General features: G+C 45.3%; 1 protein-coding gene across 1 annotated transcript in view; it reads left to right on the plus strand.

Annotated features, from left to right (window-relative positions):
- The window catches only part of LOC149327525 (uncharacterized), a 753829-nt gene that overhangs the window by 214791 nt on the left and 514622 nt on the right, over positions 1-24416 (plus strand). The gene's annotated exons all lie outside the window — the stretch shown is intronic.

Genomic DNA, 24416 nt, shown 5'->3' on the forward strand with positions numbered 1-24416 from the left:
GCTCGGCTACATGCTGTAGTTGTCGGTGCTGCGAGTCTCAATCTGACATGTAGATAATTTTGGGGTATACGTTTGACCGCCTACTTACAGATTAAACCTGTCCTCAAAGCATAATATCTAAGACGGAATACTAAGATCCTGCATTAATATACTGCGCTCAGTATATTCTGCTATATTATGTTTTATATCTCAAATAGCCTTCAGCTATATTATGTCTGAAATAGAGGCTGAAGGCTGTTGATGACGGCTCGATGCTACGATGTCCATAGGCTGGAAAATCGATAGAAATTAAGGGAATTGTAACACCGCTCGAGTGTGATGTGCACACTTGACTGTCAAGGGATTTTCGGAACGCGGCGTGTCGGCAGTGTTGCGTCGGACAGCGGAGCGCCGTGTGTGCCAGCCCCGCGTTGCGCGTGTGCGCGTGCGTAGGGTGTGCGCGAGGCAGGCACGAGGAGCGGATAGCTGACGTGTCAGCAAACCGAGGTGTAAAGGAAGACACCGCAGCACAAGTCTGGTTGTTCAAGCGTCGAAGTGGCAGCAGTCGGACGTTGGGTTCGAGCTGCCAGTGGCTTCCCTTGGATCACCGACGCAAGACCATTAAGCCTCATTCAAGCGTGGAGGTGGCAGCCGTCAGACTTCGGGTCTGTGCTGCCGTGGACCTCCCTGAATCAACGACGCAGGCCTACTGCATTCATTTCGAGGTCGGAAGAGGCAGCAGCCAAAGCTTCCTGGGATAGGCTGCACAAGCCTACGGTGCTTGCGGAACGCCGTCGACAGAACCTGGCTACGGTTTTCCTGCTGCAGCTGCTCAGTTCTTGGGGGCGGCTGACACGAGTTCGTCAGCGTCTCCCGTATCCATCTCCGTTCCTCATCTCCTGGCTCTCTACCATCGCCTTCCTGAACGCAACGCCAGCGACGCATCGCAACTCGCCAACCCGCGTCTGTGCTACCTGCAAGGCATTTCCGCACCACCTGGGTCGCTTTGTAGCCGGTGAACTCTCTCCTTTTTATCTGTTGTGTTTTACGCGTGCCTAGTGTGTGTTTTCTTTAGTGTTTTCGCTTCTTCTATTGGCTCCCTTTCCTTTAAAATATAAGCACGGCTTCGTTTTGTTTTGTTTGATTTCTTTGTTCCTTTCTTCGAAACTATACGCGAAAGCGTTCCCCTTCACCAGTCGGCGACGCGTCCACTCGATTCGCGACATCGAGATACCTCACAATTGAAGGTTGATTGATCTACAGATGTTTGGTTTCAAAAGCTGTGCTTTAATACATACGGCGGGTCATAGCGGATGGTGTCGTATTGTGTATATGTCTTATTGTGGTTTGTTGATTTCAGCATTATCCCAGCACCCAGGTCTGATTTTCGAATACAAGCCGATGTAGCCGGGACTGAAATCCTGAACTGGCGTTTACTAGCATAAAGCCGGAGCCTCTAAATTACGGCGGCCATAAGCAAAGCAAAGCAAGAATAAATATTACAACCCAGAACGTAGTGTGGTTAGCGTAAATGGGGTAATTTGGTTAGACCCAACAAGGTCGTTTCATAAAACAGCAGTGTCGGCAATAGCGCCTGTAATCAGGAACTTATCTAAGTGTACTCAATGAACGCAGCGTTGTTCACGTCTACAGCAATTGTCGTGGCTTGAGTAACGAGAAACTTATTTACCTGCACTCTAGAAAATGAAAGAAATATATATTGCCTCGAGAGTTATATCCCACATCAACTGCCACAATTTAAAGATCAAACACGCATAGATGCAATAATAAGGGCAACTGTCATAGAATACAAAACCTAACACTGATTTAGTCAATAGCATCCTGTGGTTAACGTAAATAGCTCACCTTAAAGCCATCAGTCCGTTCGTGCTGATGATTAGCTGTAAACTCCGAGGCCCATAAGACCAGTAACAGCACCCACGTTTTTACCATGCACACTCCAAGTTCCATTTTCAAGTTCGAGCGCACACAAGGCTCTGCACCTTTCTAAGAACGACGACCATTTTATTGAGAACGAAGGAATGTGAAATCTGCGGTTGTTCAACCGTCATCTGCCAAGCTGAATGAGAAACATGCTCCTCTCGCATTCACGAAATTTATTTCCGATATGGAATGTTTCAATTACGTCTACAAAACACATACCGAAGAAAAGCACTTGGAATGCTTCACCACTGTGACACAGCTACAGATATGAAACAGGCTTTGTGGTGCACTGCAGAAGCCATTACGGTAAATTAGATAGGCCGGTTACGGCCAATAACGGGACGTCGCCTTTCTGTTCTGTGCTTCTCATTCGGACCGACTGCAACCCCGTGCACTTTGCACACAGATTGCATCGTACTTTGCAGAAAACATTAAAGCATAGTCTTAAGGAGACAACGACGCACTATGTTATGTTTCGCGTGGCCTGCCTTGTAATTGGAAGACAGGATATTGGTTGCTTGGAAACATGAAAAAAAAATAAAAACAGGCCGGTGAGATGGCATATGAAGACTCACAAAATGTCACTCAGTGTCATTCGGCTCTGATCTCCTCTAACTGCGCTGTTCTGAAAACATGAATTGACACCGACTCGCTCAAATCCCAGCTGTCAGTTCATTGGTAGAAGCGCACAGCTGGCGGGCTTCCAAGCCTAATTGTCTCTGTGTCTCATGACAAAGCTGTTCAAGCGAAAGTTGGTAGATGTCCATTTTGTATTGAATAAGAAATACGGAAGGGTAACCTACTCAAGTTTTTAACATGCATTAGAGAGATAAAAATTTAGGCTATTCGATCGCAGCACCGCTGCTGGGAATAAACTTTCTTGGCTTGCTGCAAATTGCAATTTCACAAATAAATTGAGAGAAGAGACGCACATGACAGGCGTTCCAAAGCAAAATTTTTCAGTTCTTAATTGATATGGATTTTGTATCATGTTTATCGACAATACCATGCTGTTTATTCCAAGATGTATTCATCGCTCAATTAATAGCTGTGTTTTTCTGCCTGCTGCTACAAATTATTTTAAATTTCCGACCCAAGAGAGTCATACACACTTTCAGGGAAGGCTAGCAGAATAATCTCCCCCGAATGCATGTAAGCGCTGTCGTTATCACTTCCAGGCTTCATTTTTTTATTTCCCCCAAGGACTTATATTTTTTCGCTGCAATGTTTTAATCAGACCTTAATACCGAAAATTTGTGAGCTTTTCAGCGCAAAATACTAGGGGTTAATTTTTTCCATGGATCTCCAAATTTCGTACTAAGTGTAACGGCAGCTAGAAGTAGTAACATTGATTTGCGAAGATATGTTAGGACAACACCACATATATCGTTGGATAATTGTCTGTTTTGAAAATGAACATAGATACATAAACCGAGGGAAACATTTTCATTTATTGGCAGTGACAAAATCTGTTTGCATTAAAATTACGGACGACGTGCCGCTACACAGCTCACTGTTTACTGCGATCACTCTGTAGAATAAAAGCTGATAAATTTGCGACAAGAATGAATGACCTTAAATTAACCTTTAGCGACAAAATCACTGCCAGGTACCATCATCATCAACATGACTAGGCCCACTGCAGGGCAAAGGCCTCTCCCATGTCTCTCCAATTAACCCTGTTCATCGCCAGTTGCGACCATCGCATTCCCGCAGATTTCTTAGTCTCATCCGCCCACCTAACTTTCTGCCGCCCCTCGCTACCCTTGCTTTCTCTTGGAATCCACTCCGTTACCCTTAAAGGTCAGCGGTTATCTTTCCTTCGCATTACATGCCCTGCCCAAGCACACTTCTTCCTCTTGATTTCAACTAGGATGTCATTAACCCGCGTTTGTTCTCTCACCCACTCCGCCCACTTCCGATCTCTTAACGTTACAGCTATCATTTTTCCCTCCATAGCTCGCTGCGTAGTCAACTTAAGCTGAACCCTCTTTGTTAGCCTCCACGTTTCTGCCCCATAGGTGAGTACCGGTAAGATACAGCTGTTGTATACTTTTCTTTTGAGCTCCTGTAAAAAGGCAGTGGATAGCATAGGCGAGATTGTGTCTCCCTGCCGGACACCTTTCCTTGTTGGAATTTTACTGCTGACTTTATGGAAAACTATAGTAGCAGTGCAATCGTTATAAACATCTTCCAATATTTCCCCATAAGACTGTTCTACTCCCTGATTCCGTAATGCCTGCATGACTGCTGAGGTTTCTACTGAGTCGAATGGTTTCTTGTAATCAATGAACGCTATATATAGGGGCTGGTTACATTCTGAGCATTTCTCTATCACCTGATTGATAGCGTGAATATAGTCTATTGTCGAGTATTCTGTACGAAAGACTGCCTGATCATTTGGTTGCTTGAAGTCTAAGGTTGTCCTGACCCTATTAGCGATTACCTAAGTAAATACCTCCTAGGCAACAGACAATAAGCTGAGGTCTGTAATTCTTCAAGTCCTTGACGTCTCCTTTCTTATGAATTAAGATAATGTTAGCGTTTTTTCCACGCTCTTCGTACGCTCGATGTCACAAGGCATTGCGTATACAGGGTGGATAGTTTTTCGAGCACAATCTCTCCTCCATGCTTCTACAAATCTGCTGTTATCTGATCCTCACCAGCTGCTTCCCCCTTTCGCAGTTTTCCAAAGGATTTCTTTACTTCCTCCTTCGTTACTGGCGGGATGTCCTATTGCTGTGCTCTACTGCCTCTCTCCGTAACACTCTCATTGCAATCGCTACTGTATAGATTTGTGTAAAACTCTTCGGCTCCTTTAACTATTTTATCAATATTGCTAATGAGATTGCCATCTTTGCCTCTTGCCGCACACATCTGGTTTTTACCCATGCCTAGTTTTCTGTTCACTGCTTTTAGGCTACCTCCGCTCCCAGTTCGCTCTGTACACGACTCTGTAAAAGCGCATTAAAGGATTATACCCGGTGTTTTCTTAAAGTGTATAGAGGTATATTTTTAAACCTCGCAAGAGATGTGTCGGTGCGGTCTTTGCTCTTGGATTGCACAGCAAGGCTACATTATGTGCTTGATAAGAGCTCAGTCACTGCACGATAAACAAAAATTGTGTAATCAACTTTTTTAGTTTTGATTTCAAGAGCCGACATTATATCAAGGAATAGAAGGCTGTTGAAATAAAAGCTGAGTACAGTTTTAAATTTTTCTTTATTGGCTATGTATTTCGAAACATTTAGGGTCGAAAACACTCATTTTTTACTCATAAAGATGGCTTCTCGCAATTCACATATTTAGAATGGCGTCGCTGGGCATAATATTGTTGCGGAAATCCAGTAAACTGCTCCTAGGGCATAAATAAACGCCTTCCGTTTTCGCTGTATTAGAAATGGCAGCGACGCACTAAAAGTTCCGTAGCTTTGACGTTAAGTATTTCGTAATACATCGCCGATCAAGAAAGTTTTTAAAATGCACTCAGCTTGACGGCCTTCAATTTCTTAATATTGTCGCGTGATGGTGACTGCAGTCCGGCAAGCAGGAAAACAACGAGAATAGCTTCTGAACGAAACTCTTTATTTGGGCTGACTTGCGCCCGTAAAGAGATGAATTACTAGTCGGCTGTGTAGCAACAGATGAGTCCGGCGGTCGTCGAACAGAATGCCCGCCGTTCTCAGCCGTGACGAATTTAAAGCTGATAGCGAACTTTCGAAATACAGAGCTCAAAGTTGCCAGAACATTCTGGAACAACGTAGATGCAATCAGTGGAGATAAATTTAGTGACTTCTTGCATCACAAAAAAGCGATAAAGTGGCGTGCTGGCAGCATTAAAGAGTGAAAAAAAAAACACTAAAAAGATTTGCGGTATTACTCTCTTCTGAAAGAAGCGTCGATCCGATGCTTTAAAACATAAGACAACTACAGCAACTAAACTGATTGTGGAAAAATATACTCAGCAGTGTGGAAACAGAGCGTCCTTTATCGCGCATAATAGGGCTTTAGGCGGACGACATGGACAACTTCTGGTCGCACGAGGCGTCGCTTAAATGCAGTCATTTCGTCAGGAATGGCTTCCTAGTCCATCTCACCTCCCCTATGAAGAATCTTGTTCGGGGCCGAAATAACGGAGCAAAAGCTTTTCACTCAATCCGCAGCGGCGAATGGGTGTCCAAACCTAGACTCTCTCTCCTGGCTTGTATTCCGCGTTGCGTCTTCGTAGATTGTAGCGTCTGGCGACGGGCCGCTGCTGGTATTTGATCCGTAGTCGGGCAATTCTTCGATCCTCTTCTGCGCCTTGAAGGTAGGCAGCGACGTAGACGTTATCGTCTTCGGTAACACTGGGCAGCATGGCGTCTAGCGTGGTCGTGGCCTCCCTGCCATGGACGAGCCGAAAAAGCGTCGTCTGGGTGGTCTCCTGCACTGCGGTGTTGTAGGCGAAGACGGTGTAAGGTAGGATGATGTTCTTGTTTGCGGCATTGACATACATGGCGAGCATATCGGCGATCGTTTTTTTCAGGCGCTCGGTCAGTCCGTTGGTCTAAGGTTGGTATGCAGTTGTCCTCCAGTGGCTTGTGTGGCTCAATCGGAGGATGGCTTGCTTGAGTTCCGCCATCAACGCTGTTCCTCTGTCAGTGATAGAACGTCGGGAGCGCCGTGTCGCAGAAGAATGCACTCTACGAAAAATTTGGCGACTTTGCCGCTGTTGCGTTGGGCAGAGCTTTTGCCTCGGCGTAGCGGGGCCAAGAAAGTCCATTCCGATCTAGGGCCTTGAGGCGGGTTCAATGGGGCTCAGAAATCCTCCTGGGCTGGTGGGAGGGGTCCTTCGTCGCTGATAATCTCGGCACGCTTTCACATACTGTGTAACGTCGGCAAACAGTCGAGGCTAGTAACACTCGTCTTAAATTTATTTTCTTTATTTCCACAATACTGCGGACCCTCATTTGGGTCCAGGCAGGGAGGACAGAAAAATACATTCACGCAGTAGAGCTGCATCTTAAAACACAAAGAACAATAAATATATCTAATGTAGAACATATACAATCTAAAATAGCTCATAAAGTTGCATGTCAAAATCAACAGCCGGTATCACTTGTAGAGGCAGGGCGTTCCATTCATCAATCGTTCTCGGGAAAAAAAAGCAAATTTAAGCGTGTTAGTATGCGTGAAATATGGTTCTGTGTGATTACGATGACGACGATTTCTACGCGTTTCTGAAAACTGCACGTAGGGGGCTGGAGAGATGTCTAGTTTTTCATGGTGAAGGAAGGATAGGCGCGCTATCTTGCATCTGACGTGGAGAGGTTTAATATCATTTGCTGTAATCAACGAAGATGGGAAATCAATTCGATTGTACTTATTAAATATAAGACGTGCTGCGCGCCTCTGTATTTTTTCTGATTCTCTTACGTCTGCGGCAGAGGTTGCGAGAAAAACCGACACGTTCAGATGCCGGCTCGTCGTGTGCAGCCTGAAGAACTTCTTCGCGCAGACTTGCAGGCTAAAAAAAAATTGGCAGTGGTTTAGTTCTGGCTAAACCTGGAGTAACGCGATAGCTACGGCTGGCCGAGTGCAACTCGCCGAGTCTGATTGCAAAGTCAGTCTTACGCCGCTTCGTTTCGCTGGGCGTTCCTTCTTCACCTTCGCCCTGGATCTGGATTCACAGTTACTGTGTAATTTCCTTTCCTCAAATTCATTTTACTCATTACGGCTCCTCTTTCTGTTTCTTCTTTCACTCCCACTTCCTTCCTTCCTCTACAAACGGATGACGGGTGTCCACCGAGATGTGCGAAACAGTTACTGCGTAAATTCCTTTTTTCAAAAACAATTTTCATTGTCTTCATTGCGACCCCTCTTTCTTCTTTCACTCCCACTTCCCCGCTTCCTTTACCGTGGGGTTCGGGTATCCACCGCGGCGGTTGATAGGCAACGGCTCAAGGTAGGTGCGACCACGGCCAAGGTGCAACAGCGGCGAAAGTGCGACCAAGCTGAAGAGGCGAAGCGGCTGGCGTAGCTAAACTAGTGCAGCTATCACTACAACAACAGCGCCGCGCGAACGCCTCTCGCCAGCCCGCGTCGTAAAACAGACAAGCGGGAAACCCCGGTGAGCGACTAGCCTTGTGTGTGTGGCTGCCCCCTCCACCACCACTCACCGCCGCGTCGCCAAGGGGATTGCGTCTGCCATGACATCGAACCTTCTGGAATCTCAGAGACGTTTCTATTCGATGCCGGCGGAGAGCGCCTACCCTTGTACGTGCAAAGAGATGCCCTCTCCCTCTCCACTCGCGCGTCGGCGGCGGCGCAGGACCAGAAAAATTAGGAAGCAACTCGACGCCACTCCTGGCGTTTGACAAATGGGGACGCGCGCCAGGCGGGAGAAAGAGAAGGAGACTGCACAGCCGATGCGGTGCGTATGTGCACGCCTGCCTTGGCGCGAAGAACAGACAGACGTGAAGCAAGCCTATATAATAAGGGCGTTGACCGCTGTCGACTAGCCCGAGCCGTCGTTTAAGCTTCAGAGAAGCGCGCCCGCTCGACTCCCGGGACAGCACCACTCGCCCAGCCACGGTCCAACGAGGCAACGCGCGCCAGTCGGCGGGCGGCACTGTGAACCTCTGCTCGTCTAACTGTCGCAGTTCCCGGTGAACAAATTTTGTTTTGTTTGTTTGCCTCTCTCTCTTGTGTTCGTGCACTTTAGGTGGAGTGATTCTTTTATATTGCAATCTCTCGAGAGAGCAACTTTTCACGAATTGCATTGTTTTGTTAATCATTTCGTATGTGCTTGTACTAGTGATTGTGAAATCCTCTGTATTGTCTCAGTGCTCTATAAAGGTTGTTTTGTTTCTAAACCTTTGGCTGCGACCCATTCTCTGGCTTGCGACCAGAGAAAAGTGGGGCACCAAACGGCCAAAAACCTCTTGTCGCTCGGTAGCTGGTCTCCGCTGCTTGCTACGCTGAGTCGAAAGCATCTCCTTTGAGTCCGAGACCGCTACCTCCACAAGTTCTAAGGGTGTCTGGGAACACCCGCTAAAGTCCGCGAAATAGTGATACAGACACAACAAGGTGACTGTCAACAAGAGTTGACGGCGCTGAAGTTCCTTGAAGGCTTCTGCTAGCGGCGCTTCCCATTTAAATGGCATGTCTGCCTTTGTCGCGTGGTCCACAGGCTCGGCGATGCGTGAAAAGTTCTTCAAAAATTGTCGGTAATACACTACAGTACAAATATTCGCGCCAAGTTGACTCATGAAATCGAAGCTAAAAATTTGATTAGTTAATTTTAGTTAAATATTCGCTTAATCACTGAGCTATATTACCTACATAATTTTCGCCTTTGTGTAAAATCTACCTTCACACACCGCACCTTCCCACACCGCAGCGTTTAAAATAAAGATCTGCAAACAGTTAAAACAAACACCTGGTATAAATGTCTGAGTTCTACGCACGGTTGTTTTAATATACAGGAATTCAGGTTCAGCGCTTCTGAGCGCATCGAAGAGTACATAAAGTGAAAAATCAGGCACATAAAGCACAGCATGCAGAGTACTGTGGGTCATTGCTGCTGGATTTGTGTTGTGCCTTTTTTATGTTGTAATGACTCATCGGAAAACTTCAGCAACCAATTCGCCTCCATTTCTATGATAAGCAGATTCGGATTTCTCCCTGAAGCTTTAGAGCGAGCAATTTTTCGTCTCTGTGATTAATCGCAGATGAAATACCATGCTTCGAATCCGACATCTCATGAACTTGCTTGAACCTTGGTTCATTCTTTCTTCAAATGAAAACATTTACTTTTGGCAACAAAATGAGACTAGCCTTTTCTAAAATTGACGCAACAGCTTTCAAAAGAGAACCATAGTAACTGACGGCAGCTCGAAGGGACTCTTTACTTTGAGTCCCCTGCATTTCCAAGAGAAACTGATTCTAAGACTCTTACATGCACAGAATTATAAGAGGGGCTTTTTCCTAATTCAGCATATTGCACAGATTGACTGTAAGTGAAGTTCAGCGGTAATTTTAAGATTGCCTATAAACCAGATTTTATTTGATAAACTGTCCAAATTCCATGGCCCATTTAACTACGATTCAAAAACATACACCGTAAAAGCTTAACTCCAAATAACAGCTTTCCTGCAACTAAAAGAAGTTCCGTGTTTTCTTCACTTTCCGTCGTGGTGGATTTGCCTCAGAATGGTAGACGCTCGGGTTTGTTGGTTGATATTACAAGGTTAAAAGCGTAGCTCAAAAACAAAACGTTAGTTTAGAAAAAAAAAACTCCTCACATTCTCAGTTACCCACAGTCGGTAATTGCTTCCTTCGATCACTATAGTCAGTGAATAACGCATGAATGTTGCTCATCGAAAGATTACCCGACTTTAGAGCTCCTTACCAATCTAAACACAGCATTAATTGCCAAGGTTCAGCAACATCCAACATGCGTCCAAGCGCAAAAGTCATTTAAAGTACGGGTAAAGCTCGAGCTCACGATGCGTTCACATCGCAACTACCAGTTTCAGTCTGTGACTCAAGCTGTGCGACTAAGCATATCCAATATTATGCATATGAATTGCTAATGCGTCTGTGGCCCAGAGACTGTGTCTTGCACATGTAATTTATGAGCTCATTTCAAGAGCGCCTGTAAACACAATGAAAAAAATTCGGGGGCACTTCGGCTCTCTTAAGTGCTGCAAGGCGAAAGTCTTTCCTGGCGCACTGTTTGGCATTAACTGCGCGATTGTTTGTCCTGTACTAGTGCTTTAATTCACTACACACTTTGACTACACATTCCAACTACCCACTTTGAATGCCGACTTCGACTGCTGCTTTAGCACGACTCTCTCTGTTTGTTCGATGAGTTCGGTTGTATCCATGGCTCTGTTCGCAATAGAGAGGTATGTAAAGTGGTCACCCACGGATGCCTTACGCTCCATGTCGGAGTCGACGACAAGTATTCTATTAGTGGTCGTCTGCTCCAAAACGTGGCGTCAGGCATCCGTGGGTGACCTCATTACTGCGAATCCGCGCACTCTGACGTCATAGCCATTTCGACCAACTGAAAAGCGTGGCACCTCTAATGACAACCTTCGTCGGCAACGATGAGGCATTAAAGGCTTTTGCCTTAAAACCATTGATTATTATGTAAACAGCCCTCCGAAGCTCTGCCGCCACGCTTAACCACGCCGCCAATGTGTTTCCATGCTGTACGGCGTGTATTTACGGTGTTGTCCGATTCGATTTGCCACCGCATTAGCGTCATGATATCTGCGTCTATATGTTACAGTGCGGCCATTGAACGATCTCGACGTCGCGTGGGTGCAAAGACGGTTGCTGGTCCGCCGCACGACGGATCATACGGGCGACACACCATGCGACGCCTCCAGCCGACTGGGTATGCCCCTCGCTTCCACGATCATACTCTTTTCACACGCATAGTTGCGAGACCTAGCACTGTTAGAAAGCAGCATTGCAACTTTACGCCACTAATCTTCAGCCATTTTTACTATCCTCTATAGCAGACACACGTTACCCTGCTTTGCAAAACAGAGCCTATTTAAGTTTTGTCCGCATGAGCGGATAACAATAGGGAATAGGCTCCTAAGGCATACATACTAGTGGCATTGCCGCATTTTTAATCCACTTTCTAGAGGCTCAGTGGCACCTCTGGTAAAGAATGGTTATGCATATTTTCTTCTGATATACATCTCAAGCTAAAAAGACGGAAATTTATTTTGTTTTCCTTAGTTTCCGTGACTGTTGGCGTCCTTCATATTGAGACTGGCGAGCACTAGATTCTAGACAAGAGAAAAACACCACAACAGAACACGTCGAGACACGAGCGTAAACTCTCAACCGGGTTTCTTTTCGACATGGCGCATGTTTATACGCATCTAATTATGAGACGCACAAACATAAAAGCGTTGAAACCAACCAAGATAGCCAAGCAATCGTAAACCATTCGAGATACAAACTATTCTCTTGACTGGCTACCGTGCAGGAAGGGAGGAAGTCGGAGTGAAAGAAGAAAGAGTGGCCGTAATGAAGAAAATGAAAATTGTATTTGAGGAAAGGAAATTACGCAGTAACTGTCTCACACTCGCTTCTCGCGCATGCGCAATTTGGGCTCTCCGGGCCTTCGCGAAATCGCTCACAGCTAGCGTAGTGTTGCTTCCGTAGCAAAAGAAAGAAACTACAGAATGATACTGTATCCTACTGAAAATGTTCATTTCGCGCTTTCATCAGCGTTTGTTTCGTTTAACGTCATGCTCTATGCTTCGCAAGTATTAAAAATGATCCACAGTTAATTATATATTCTTACTAAGCACGTCTAGCCACATCAGAGGCGCAGAGTGGAAAATCAACAATGCGAATCTAACGCTTGAAGCAGACTTCCAGCGGTACTCCCTTGTTTATGTGTTTATACAAGGGTCGCAGTTGCCGCCAGCTTTGTATCGTATATCCGAATTTGACTTCCGTGGTGTTTACACTTTGCCAGCAATTCTGGTGAAGAGCATTTTTAAACGGGAGGAAGTTTGTGAGCACGATTTTTTGATATATTGCAAGATTTTACTAAAGCTAACAATATATCCGTGAAGCAAACAAGGGAAGGCGAATGAGGGGCTCGTTATAAATATGAAAGAAGCCAACAGCCACAGAAACCAAGGGGCACAGGGGATTTTTTTTAATTAATGTATTTATTCTGTGGTGTTGATAAATTTAGAATATTACTGAATATGTTATCGCTTAAAGCTAATTGATTAGAAAAGCAGAAGAAAACACAACCACATGCCGCCGGTGGGATCCGAACCCACGACCTCCGAGGTCGTGGGTTCGGATCCCACCGGCGGCATGTAGTTGTGTTTTCTTCTGCTTTTCTAATCAATTAGCTTTAAGCGATAACATATTCAGTAATATTCTAAATTTATCAACACCACAGAATAAATACATTATTAAAAAAAAATCCCCTGTGCCCCTTGGTTTCTGTGGCTGTTGGCTTTCTTCAATATATCCGTGAATCTATCCTGGGCAGTCTTGTATTCTCTTGCTGTTTGCGTTTCTGCTGTCGTCTACAACGTTTCTCATTGGATTATATTCCAGTGTTAAGTGCTCGATGCTAGCCTTATAAGAAATATTTGGTACGCAACGGAAAAATGTACCATTACCTTCTATAATTTGATGAAAATATCTTACAATATTCCAGTATTAAAAATTTTAACCAAGAGCGTTGTACATCACTACGATGCGTCTGTTTTTATTGCGTTAATCCCTGAGGCTAGGCTACGTCACAATTGACTCTTAAACAGTGATCATGGAGTTCTTTTTATTCCTGGCATCACGAGCTTGAGTCGGGTGGCGGGAAATATTTTAAATCGAAATTTTTATGTAAAGAAATTCCATCTTTTGATGCCGGACAATTATTAATAGCCAGTAAGCGATACCAAATGGTTTTGCTGAGAACAGATAGCGAGTCCAGGGCGCACAATCACAGCATGTACAGCTAACACCCACCAGCCCACTTTCAGACCGTACGAGGCACAGGCATTCGAGACAGACTGGGTGTGTCTGAAATTAACTCCTTATTACAGTTCTGACTGCTCCAGAGTGTGGTCAGCAAATTAAAGAATAAAATCCTGTTCGCCTATACTATGAAATACGCCGGTGTGATAAATCTGGCGTGCTCGACACAGAGAATATGATTCTTTTTTTCATTTTTTTTCCTTATGCCTGCGTTCTCTTAATGTCAACTTGGTATTTATCCTTAATAGACACCTTTTCCTCAATAATTACCTCCGGGCAATAAGAACGCTTCACGACAAGTAAATGGAACCAAAACAAAGCAGTGCTTTCGCCCTTGTAATTACTACAATTACGTGAGAAGAAACACCTCATCTTACACAACCGCACACCGCAGTGGCATTTGTGCTAAGATTGGAATTTAAGAAAGTAAACTGTGGGAATAAGCGAAATAAAAAATCACGTGGTACGGAGTTCAAACAGTTTAATCTTGTGCTTAGACGTTATGAGGCTAACGGCACCAACGCAAACCCCGAATAAAAACAGGGGTGGCACTCGATTTATCCAGCATTCTTTGCTAGGTTTCTGACACGCCGCAATATAAAGGCTATGACCAGAACTCTCAAATCGAATGACAAGCGCAAGACCAAGCACTCGTAATACCCTCCTTGTTTATGATTCCACTTGTATCACTCACCTCGACTGCGTAACAGTGGAATTCAACAATCTGACTGTCTCATTATCTGAATGCACCTTCGTAGGGGTGTTTGACACATCAAGCTCTCATTTTATAAGCCAAAAGACAATGCCAAATTTGAAAATTCAGAAACGAAGGTAGTGAAATAAATAATACAGATTGTTGTGACTTCTTTCTAAAGCGACATCAGGCAGACGCGTTGTTTGGCTTCATCGCCAGCATCGGTGTCGTCACCACCCTAGCCTTTCGGCATGGTTTCATGCAAAATGATTAAAACCATTACAATGCCTCATGCAGTGATTCTTACAAAGGAGAATGTATTGATTTTTGAACGCGGATAACGCTTCCCATGAGCAGTGCCGCACATTGCTCCACTGTCTAATGGTTGGTGCGGAAATAAACTTGACGTCTCACTTGTGTCGTTGCTGAAAATTCACCGGCAATACCACCTCGCCAGAGAGCATATAACCTTGCGCAGGAGCAACGCCATGCAGGGAAGCGTGAGCAGAAGAACGCTACTGGGTTTTGAAATTTAAAACGTTGTTTGTTTGGCATGTTTTTTCAGCTTCAGTTCTACAAAACAATGCAGGAAAATGTAGTCCCTGCCCATTACACTTTCCAACTTTCCCGTTTGATTACGTGCCGGCCTCACAAATTATGTTAATGATGACACTCCATACCTGGAGACACAGCAATACCATTGGAGTTGGGTGAAAAATATTTTACACTTTTATTTCATAAGGTTACAATGTACGCATCAGCACTGAAGAACAATTCCAGCACTTGGCTTTGTGATGTAAGCCATTCTTTTCCTTCGGTTGCGCGGCACGTCGGCGTCGGCGAGCCTTCTCCAGAGATGTCCCACTGCGAAAGCGAGTCTTGTGAATGTCACTGAAGCTTGCTTAGAAGGCGTTTGGTGGGCGACTAAGGCTTGAAAAAAAATGTACAGGGTCTATCGCCTACCGCCGTGCGGGCCGCAGGAACGTGATCATCCCCCTCGGGTTGGCAAGACGGGAAAGAAAGCTGGCTTTAATTGGACAGTGTCTAAGTCTTTTTCCAAAATATACAGCCCAAGGGGTTTGTTTTCAAGCATATTTGACAGTTTTAGGGTCGGGAAGGTTGAGGACTCTAGTTCCTCCCGGCTGCGTGAGTTTATGGTCCCGGAGTATGCAACACTGGCCGCACTGCCGGACTCAGAAGCAGACGCCTTGGGCTGTATATTTTTGACAATTACTTTACATAGCTTCCTTTATGCCAGATGCACATGATTCGTTACAGAAGCGCAGACTCCGGTGCAGAACGGGGGTCGTGACAATAGAAAAACACGCAGATAACAGTCGTCACAAGCAAAGCAATTCGCAATGTTGAACGCAGGCATTGGAACTCAAGCAGCAGGACATTTTAGAGGAATTCCGCAGGTGCAAACTAACTTGGGAATGATCTTGCGTTGGCCTGTGCATGAGGCAGTTGAGCGAAATCAGTTGGTTTTTTTCAGTGGCCCGCGAAACGAACCTCTCGACTTTGAGCAAGAAGGTGCCTATTCTTGACTGAAGCAAGCAGACTCGTTTATTAAGACTTTAAGAGAGTTGTATCAGGGTATGCAGAGCGTGTACGGACGTTCTTGCTGCGTCTCGACTCCGCCGCGTACCTGGTTCGTCTCCCTCTGAAAGGTTTCCCTCGAACCATGGTAGTTTCGGAGCGGGTACGTGGGCGGCTGATGTTCGGCGTGTCTCTCGTTCATTGCTTGCGTGATGCTGAGGATTGGGGAGTTGAGAGGTTTAGAGTCCGAATGCGGCAGGAGCGCCGAGTAACCTGGGCCGTGGGTGTGCGTATCTCTGAGTTGTGCCAGGAGGCATCAATGTGCAGCCGATCCCCTATCGCCGTAGCTAGAACCTTGGAGCCCTCATGTTTAGGCAGTACAAAGACCAGGTCAAAGAGTACTGGCAGTACAAAGTCAGGGGCCAGATCCAGCGGCGGTTCTCCTCGAGAACTGGTTCCTCTCGTCGCTCCTTATTGGCCGACTGTCGTCATCTCCGGCGTGACGCGTGTCTTCCGGAGGCGGCTCCACACTTTTCGTTTACGTCACGGGGCGGGGCTACGAAACCGAAAGGAACCGTTTTTGAGGCCGAGGCAGGAACCGCGGAGAGGTGGTCTGTTTCAGCGCGAACCGCGTCTTGCAAACATGGCGGCTCCCATGGCACCGTTCCTCTTCGCGGCACTTCGCTGCCGCAATCGGCAGAGGCGGCATGAAGAGCCTGAAGACGCATTTGACATGCCGGAGGAAGATTTCCGCCGGCATTTCCGACTGTCCAAGGCACTCGCGCGCACGCTGTGTGCTGATCTGGAAGGAGAAATCGGGACGAAGGCGTCGAACGGGCTGACGACAGAAGCTAAAGTGCTCTGTGCGCTTCGGTTCTTTGCAACCGGCAGCTTTCAGTCTTCTGTCGGCAGCGAATTCACCATCCGACTCCCGCAATCCTCGGTCAGCCGCAGCGTTGCCGCAGTGGCCGCGGCCATCACCCACGTCGGCAAGCGCAAAGGGTGGGTGACATTCCCTTCCACGCCAGCAGCGAGGGAGCAGGCAGTGGCCGACTTTCTGCAGCGTGGCCGGATCCCCGGTGTTGTCGGCTGCATCGATGGGACGCTGATTGCTATCAGCGCCCCGAAGGGCCTCAGTCCGGGTGAAACGCAAGGTTTCATGACCAGGAAGGGCTATTACGCCCTCAACACTATGCTGGTAAGTGCTGTTTACGTCTGCATCCATACGTGCGTACAGTCATCGAAGTTCGCAAGTAGCAGTAGCCGGCGTGGCCCAGCCGCATGCATTAAGTTCTGATGGTTCGCGCACATAATCAGAAAGCTGCGCAGTAGACAATGATAGCAGACATATACTGTGCTGTTATTTTGGTGTATGTGGTGTATGTTCTTTCACCGCTGCAGGCAGCGGTGAAAGAAACGATTTATGCTGAAAGTTGTGCATGAATCTTTCAATATCGTTAGTCTGCAACTACCTTTACAGCTGTGTGTTTCAGCTTGAATAAGAATATGCTATATCTGCAGCTATAAGCCAGAGGTACACTGTGTTTCAAATTAATTAGTATTGACAATATTTGCTTCCTATGTACTCAGCAAGGCTAGCGCATGCATCATTTGCTATTACAACAATTATCACCCCTGTACAGCATTGTATGGAGAACCTTTCAATGAATAGCCGATTAGGTTTGCTTCACAAAGTATTCCTGACAGTATTATTTGTAAATTGTAGTGCGCATTTTAGGCATCAGTTTTTCTGAGTCACTAATTATCTGCTGTGTGTGTCAATCATCATGCCTCATATATTTTTTACAGGTGTCCGATGCGAACATGAGGATCCTGGCCATCGACCCGCGCCGACCAGGCTCCAGCCACGACTCATTCGGCTGGAAGCACTCTACGCTGCGCCGTCGGATCTCTGAGGAGGGGCTGCTTGGCCCTCAGCAGTTTCTGCTTGGTGAGTCTATTTGCGTAACACAAGTTCTCACAGATATTTAGCGTCCTTTTTTTGTTTTCTTCCTTCAGGCGATAGTGGTTACCCGCTGGAGCCATGGCTGATGACTCCAGTGGCAGGGCATCCTACTCTGCAGACAGCTGAAGGGCAGTACAACCATGCCCATTCCTCAATGAGGTCGGTTGTGGAGCGCTGTATTGGGGTGCTGAAAAGCAGGTTTCGGTGCCTGCAGCGGTACAGAACTCTGCACTACAGCCCCAAGCGTGCTGCTACCATAATAGCAGCATGCGCAGCGCTTCACAACCTGTGCCTTGAGGAGGGTGGTGCTGCTGGCAGCTCGTGTAGCAGTGATGATGACGACAGCAGTGAAGGTGAGGACAGCGGCGCAGGTGACCAGCTGGAAGACTGCACTGTTGCACAAGATGTGCAGGCACCATCTTCCAGCCGCTCAACCCTCACGAAAGGAAAGGAGTTGCGGTGCCGCATCGTGCACCTCTTTTCTCGAACGCGCTCACAGCACTCTGCACACCTTAGGCGCGTGCGTCGGCAGTTGATGAGGCAGCTGGCCAGGCAGCGACGGCAGCCCTCGCACTAATGCCTGCAGCAGTTTAGATGACAGCATTTCATGATTACAGTGTGACGGACAAGACACAGCACAGCGCTGCGTTATCTTTTCTCCAGTGTGCTGTCCATCATGCTGTAATTACGGAATACTGGTTTATGGGGGTTTAACGTCCCAAAGCAACTCAGGCTATGAGGGACGCCGTAGTGGAGGGCTCCAGTAATTTCGACCACCTGGGGTTCTTTGACGAGCACTGACATCGCACAGTACACGGGCCTCTAGAATTTTGCCTCCATAGAAGTTAGACCGCCGTGGCTGGGATCGATCCCGTGTCTTTTGGGTCAGCAGCCGAGCGCCATAACCACTGAGCCACCGCGGTGGGTCATGTTAGTGTGGATTGCAGGGTTGTAAAGGATCAGGCTGTTTCGATGTTGAACGATTGCAACCTTGTACCGATGGCGACGGCGGATCTGAATTCAGAAGGTGATAAGTTGGATTTATTTTTCTCCGCAAAGACGCATAAAGTGAACATACCCTTCAGAGCCATCATTTCGGAAGCCAGCACTTGTCGGTGCACAGTATTTGTTACCTGCAAAAGCATCTTTCAACTTTGATTGTTCAATAAAACAGAGAGTTGAGCTAGTTGGTACATGTTTCTTGGAAAAAACAGCGCTAAACGAAAGGACAACGAAAAAGAGTACAACAGGACCGGCGCTTTGATTGTTGATTATCCTTTTTTGGTTGCTAAAAGAGACAGGCTGGTCCATTTCCTAAAGCGCAGCAATCCGTTTTGTGTGCAGATTTCAGCATAGATATTGAAGTCCTCTACTACACTCTGCCTAGCAAGGACATGACGAAGACAGTGGAAAAGTGCATCGCTGACGAAAATGATGAGGTAGGCTTTATGGGTCAGTGCGGAGTGTCAGTTGATTCTATTCTGGAACTCTTGTTCTTTTATTTAAAATCCACTTACGTAGGGTGGCAAGGCAAGGTGTATATACAGAAAAAGGGCATATGTATTGTATCGAAGGTGGCACCAGTGTTGAGCAATATTTTCCTGGGTCAAGTAGACAGAGCTATTAATAATCATATCAAAATGGACTGGGGTTGTGAATTTTCAGATATGTAGATGATTTTTTGGTTCTGGTTGAAAACGACAACTTAAATAGTGGAACAATGCAAGAGCGGGGGCTAGTTGGTGCTTCATACTGATTAATTCGCACTACAAATAAACTAGTTGAAAGTATGCGCTTCGTCCGTTTGTTTCTGTGTGTATGTTCCTTGTAGCGCGAATTGATCAGTAAATAGGAGAATGGTTGATATCTTGAAGCTGTTTTGCGAATTAGGGATCGCCATGAGACAGTGATTGACACCAGCCCATTCAGATACCAGGTGTCACATAGGTCAAGGTTAGTAGACTGCACCTGCACAGCAGTGTATGAGCTTCCTCTGTCATGCAAAAAAGTTCATATAGGTCAGACCAATCACTGCATTAACATTCGTTCGCGAGAGCATCTCAATTCACTGTGAGATTCTAGATATTCCCATTTAAAAGACCACTGCCACGATTGCCAGAAAGAAGAAAAAAGAAAATAAAAAGTGCCACTCTCTAGCCACTAAACAAAGATTTTGTTTGGAACTTTAAAGCATATGTTATCTGTGAAAAACAGTCATAATGTATAAGCCAGCCTTCCTTGTAGCTGGTTGACAAAGAGGTTCTGTTTCTAGATACTTCATGATCTTAACTTGAGGTAAACTAAGCAGGGGAGGGAATTTGTTTTGATGGTACTTCACCTTGCGTCAGATGATAAGCTAAAGAGTCGCCCGTTGTTAGTGCTCGTGTAAGTGCTCTCAGCTTTGTAATGTCACATGACTTTGATGTACACATTTCATGTTCTTTTCTAGAAAAACTTCACTTGCTAGCCAACACTCATCTGTGGTGTCTATCTTTTGTGCTTCCGTATATTTCGCGTTCTACCACCCGCAGTGAGAAAATAAAGTAATTTATTTCTTCCTAAAAGACTGGCCTTCATGAAAACAATGTGTAAGAGTAATCACTCTTGGATGAAAAGTCGTTATTCATGACTGAAGTTTTTATACCAATTAATGGTCATTATAAGACTGACATAACTAATATTGTATCTTTCTCTTCCGGATACGCTACTCGGCAAAGATATACGCTATTACCCCATTTTCCTCGTGTAACAACACTTTCAAGTATTCATTTTCCCCCGCACAATAGTTTACTGGAATCGGGCTGAAAACAACGTCGTCTCTGCCCCAACATTAACTGCGTTTTTATCAAGTTTAGAATAATGCTATTTCATGTATTATTTGCTAGTTTGCTTCTTTGCTGTAACCTTGTCAGTGATAATTTAACTGTTTATTTATTTCTCGTTGTTGAGCCTAGCTGTGCCTTGTGTGTTCATTGGGTTTTGTATTGTATACCCAGCGCTCAGTGAATTTTCTTTCTGCACATTCCATTGTTTTAAATCATGCTTTTACCACCCTGCTAAAATCACCATGTGGTGATTGCAGTATCTACAAATAAATAAATGAGCATCGTCTGCCTGTGTTGACAGAAATAAAGGTGACAATAAAACACATTGCTTCTGCCGCATTCCTTGTGGTTGTTTATTATGCACTAACACTCATTGGCAATACAGCCTACTTAGGCACTGTCCAAGTAAAAATGCAAAATGGGCTCAACCAAAAAGTTATTTTCTTCTACCTAACTCTTCAATTCATGGGTGAAATGTTGCCCAACTACAATTCAGCTATGTAAGCTATGTAGAGGTGGTAGCTTTGTTAACCTTTGCATTAATAAAAATCACAGCATAAGTTGCAGTGTCAGGGTAAAAGGCCCCTGCATGAAGCTGCAGCCTTGCAAAACTGGCTGGCAATCTATCAAAGGAAGAACAGCCGCCAGTAGGTGCAATATATCACAGTTACCATGATTGCAGTCTGCCAGCACCCTATTCAAAGTACACTTTGTGAATTCTGTGAAACAAAAGGAATGTAACCAGCCAAGCAAATAAAGAAGCAGTACAAACAAGGCAACTATGATGAACATAGCAAAACATTTGGATGCACTGTAGTAGTGAACATTGAGAACAAGACAGAGCCATGTTTTTCTTTGTGATTTACTGAAGTTGTTATACTGAAATATGTGTGAACCAAAGAATTTTGTATTCTTATGTGCCTGGGCAAGCTCTACGTCTATGTGAGCAGCTTGCTTTGCCCTGGATGCATTCTAAATATGGTGAATCTACTTAATGCTATCTGCTCTAAGCTGTTTTCTTTGCCCTCGCACCTATAATACTGCCTGCAAGGTCACTCTAAGTGTATGAGCAAATGGATGTGCCTCTTCACCTTAAACTGCCTGATGAGATGTTTTCTTGCTGTTCTTGTAATTAAGTATAATAAAAGTTTGATTTCCATGATTTCATAACTCTCAGTTGCCATGTACTGCCATTCAAGCCCCTGTTTGGCTTTGTGAGGTCAGTAGGATTGCACTCTTCTGCATGTAAATAATGTTTATCATTGTTATTATTATCACAGGACCTTGGCTGCACATCACTTATCACTCAGTTGGCAGAGCAAGTGGTGTTCCTGGGTTTGAACCCTGGACCAGGGTGAATTTTTCTTCCCCTGTGAAGTTTCTGTGACAGATGTACAGCTTTCATTTCTAGCCGTATGGATGCGTGGCTGTTATTGAGTGGACGCTAATGAGAAATTGCTCCCTTATCACTAATGTACTCCACATTGAGGGATTCCTCTATACACAGAACCAACATAGGATACGACTGATAATAATCTAGGGTACATGTTGCATATAAAGGTAAAATGAAATAGCACAGTAAAATGAACAAATGGCAATCCTCCAGGGCGCATGTCATTATGAAATTATCAATGTCCTACTGGTAACAGTGAAGTAAAATGGAATAAATGTAATTAATCTCAATGGCACATCACGAAAAATTGCTGTACAAGCCATTCCTTGTGAATAAGGACACTTTAGTTCCAGAGTACAACTCTGCATAAAGAAAGTTGTCTGCATTAACGATTTGCAAAAAAAAATCTTCTAAAATAAAGCATGTTAAGGCTAAGGTTTGCTTTGGGAAGTTACAAACCGATTACCCTGGTTGCCATTATGCTTGAAATAATGTGGTGCACCTCAAGGGTCATATTAACAAGGCACGGCTGTATGGTAAGCAAAAAGAAGTAGCACAGTAAAATGAACAAAAGGTAATCATCCTGGGTATGCATAATTAGGAAAATTATCACAGTGCCTGACTAAGGCAGCAGTGAAGTAAAATGAAATAATGCAATCAGTGAACACGTGACTAAAGATTATTGCAGTGTACTCTGATAAAATATGGGTTACGTAAAAAGTAAAATGAACAGAAATACTCTTTGTAGGAACACATCATTACAAAATTATCACAATGTCTTTGGCTAGGTAAACAATGTAAAGGTATGCAGTAAAGTAGAATGAATGAAGTGCTGTTCGCCACCCAGAAGTTATCACAGTCGAGTGGAGTACATAGTAAAGTAAAATGAGGGCACAAACGCAATAAAGTAAAACTGATGAGGTAAGGTAGTAACTCTTCAGAATAACATCCTGAGGGGCGAGTTGGTGCATGATGGAATGAACGGCGGCGCAACAAGGACACTAACAAAAGAGGGGACACCACATGCGCACACTACCAACTGTTTATTACACGGAAAAGTGGCATATTTAAACATACAGCTCAAGCAGGAGACTAAAGCATTTGGAGCGATAATGCAATGAGTATCAATGCTTGAGCTGTATGTTTAAATATGCTACTTTTCAGTGTAATAAACAGTTGGTAGTGTGCTCATGGGGTGTCCCTTTCTTGTTAGTGTCCTTGTTGCGCCGTGGCGGCTGAATTTCATAAAGGTTGAAATTCTAGAGGCCCGTGTACTGTGCGATGTCAGTGCACGTTAAAGAACCCCAGGTGGTTGAAATGTCCGGAGCCCTTCACTACGGCGTCCCTCATAGCCTGAGTCGCTTTGGGAGGTTAAACCCCAATAAACCAATAAACCAACCTTGTTGCGCCGCCGTTCATTCCATCATACTAACTCTTGATTGCACATATCATAAATAATCAAATCAACCTTGACTTGGATAGTATACTGCAATAAAATTAAAAAAGAAACAAACCCACAAACTACAGATTCAGCCTTTGTGGAGGCGCCGCTTCTTCGTTGGCTATTGCGGCAAGCCGCTGCAGTTGTTGGGTAATGACTCGGCCAACGACAACTTGCTGCTCCGCTGCAGCAACAAGGCGTGCCTGCGAAGCAACACTGTTGGCCAGCTGCTTCTCTGCAGTGGCTGCGTTCCGCTCCAGCGCAGCGGCCTGGCGTGCCTGGCATTCAGCCTGCGCCTCTGCTGCAGCAGCCAAGCGTTGCAGGGCAGTGGACTGGCCTACAGCCATCTCCGCCAGCTGCTGTGTGCTTGTAGAAATGCTTGTAACAGCATCTTTGAGCTGCTGTAGTTCCTGTTTACAACAGCATGCCATATCATGTCACAACATATTAGTTCACAATCATGCAAGACAAGTAGTGCAAAAGTTGCTAATAGTAGGTGGGTTGGTTTGGTTTGGTTTGGTTTATGGGGTTTAACGTCCCAAAGCGACTAAGGCTATGAGAGACGCCGTAGTGGAGGGCTCCGGAAATTTCGACCACCTGGGGTTCTTTAACGTGCACTGACATCGCACAGTACACGGGCCTCTAGAATTTCCCCTCCAAAGAAATTCCAGCCGCCGCGGCCGGGATCGAACCCGCGTCTTTTGGGTCAGCAGCCGAGCACCATAGCCACTGAGCCACCGCGGCGGCAGTAGGTGGGTTGGATTCTCCATATTATGCCAAGATGTCTATCCCAATTTGAAATACATGAACCATCCTATGCAAGAAAGAACAGCCTTTTGCATACATATTCCAGTGCAATACTTCTACGTACTAACCACAAGAGTGTTGAAAACGTTCAATACTGCAACTCACAAAAAAAACAGTAACAGACACTGTGAGCACTAGGTAAACAATACATTTTAACAATTTTAACTGCGTGGGGTTTTGCACAGCAGCACATGGGTGCATTTCGTGTTCGTGTGCTGCTGATGTCGGTGCACGTCGTGAGCCGCAGCCATGCCAATGCTCCTAGCTAATTCTTTATTTAATGTGTTTCTTGAATTCTGCATAAACATCGG

The sequence above is a fragment of the Amblyomma mixtum genome, chromosome 10 (assembly GCF_055824585.1).
Source record: "Amblyomma mixtum isolate Tamu chromosome 10, ASM5582458v1, whole genome shotgun sequence".
In the NCBI taxonomy this organism is placed as follows: domain Eukaryota; kingdom Metazoa; phylum Arthropoda; class Arachnida; order Ixodida; family Ixodidae; genus Amblyomma; species Amblyomma mixtum.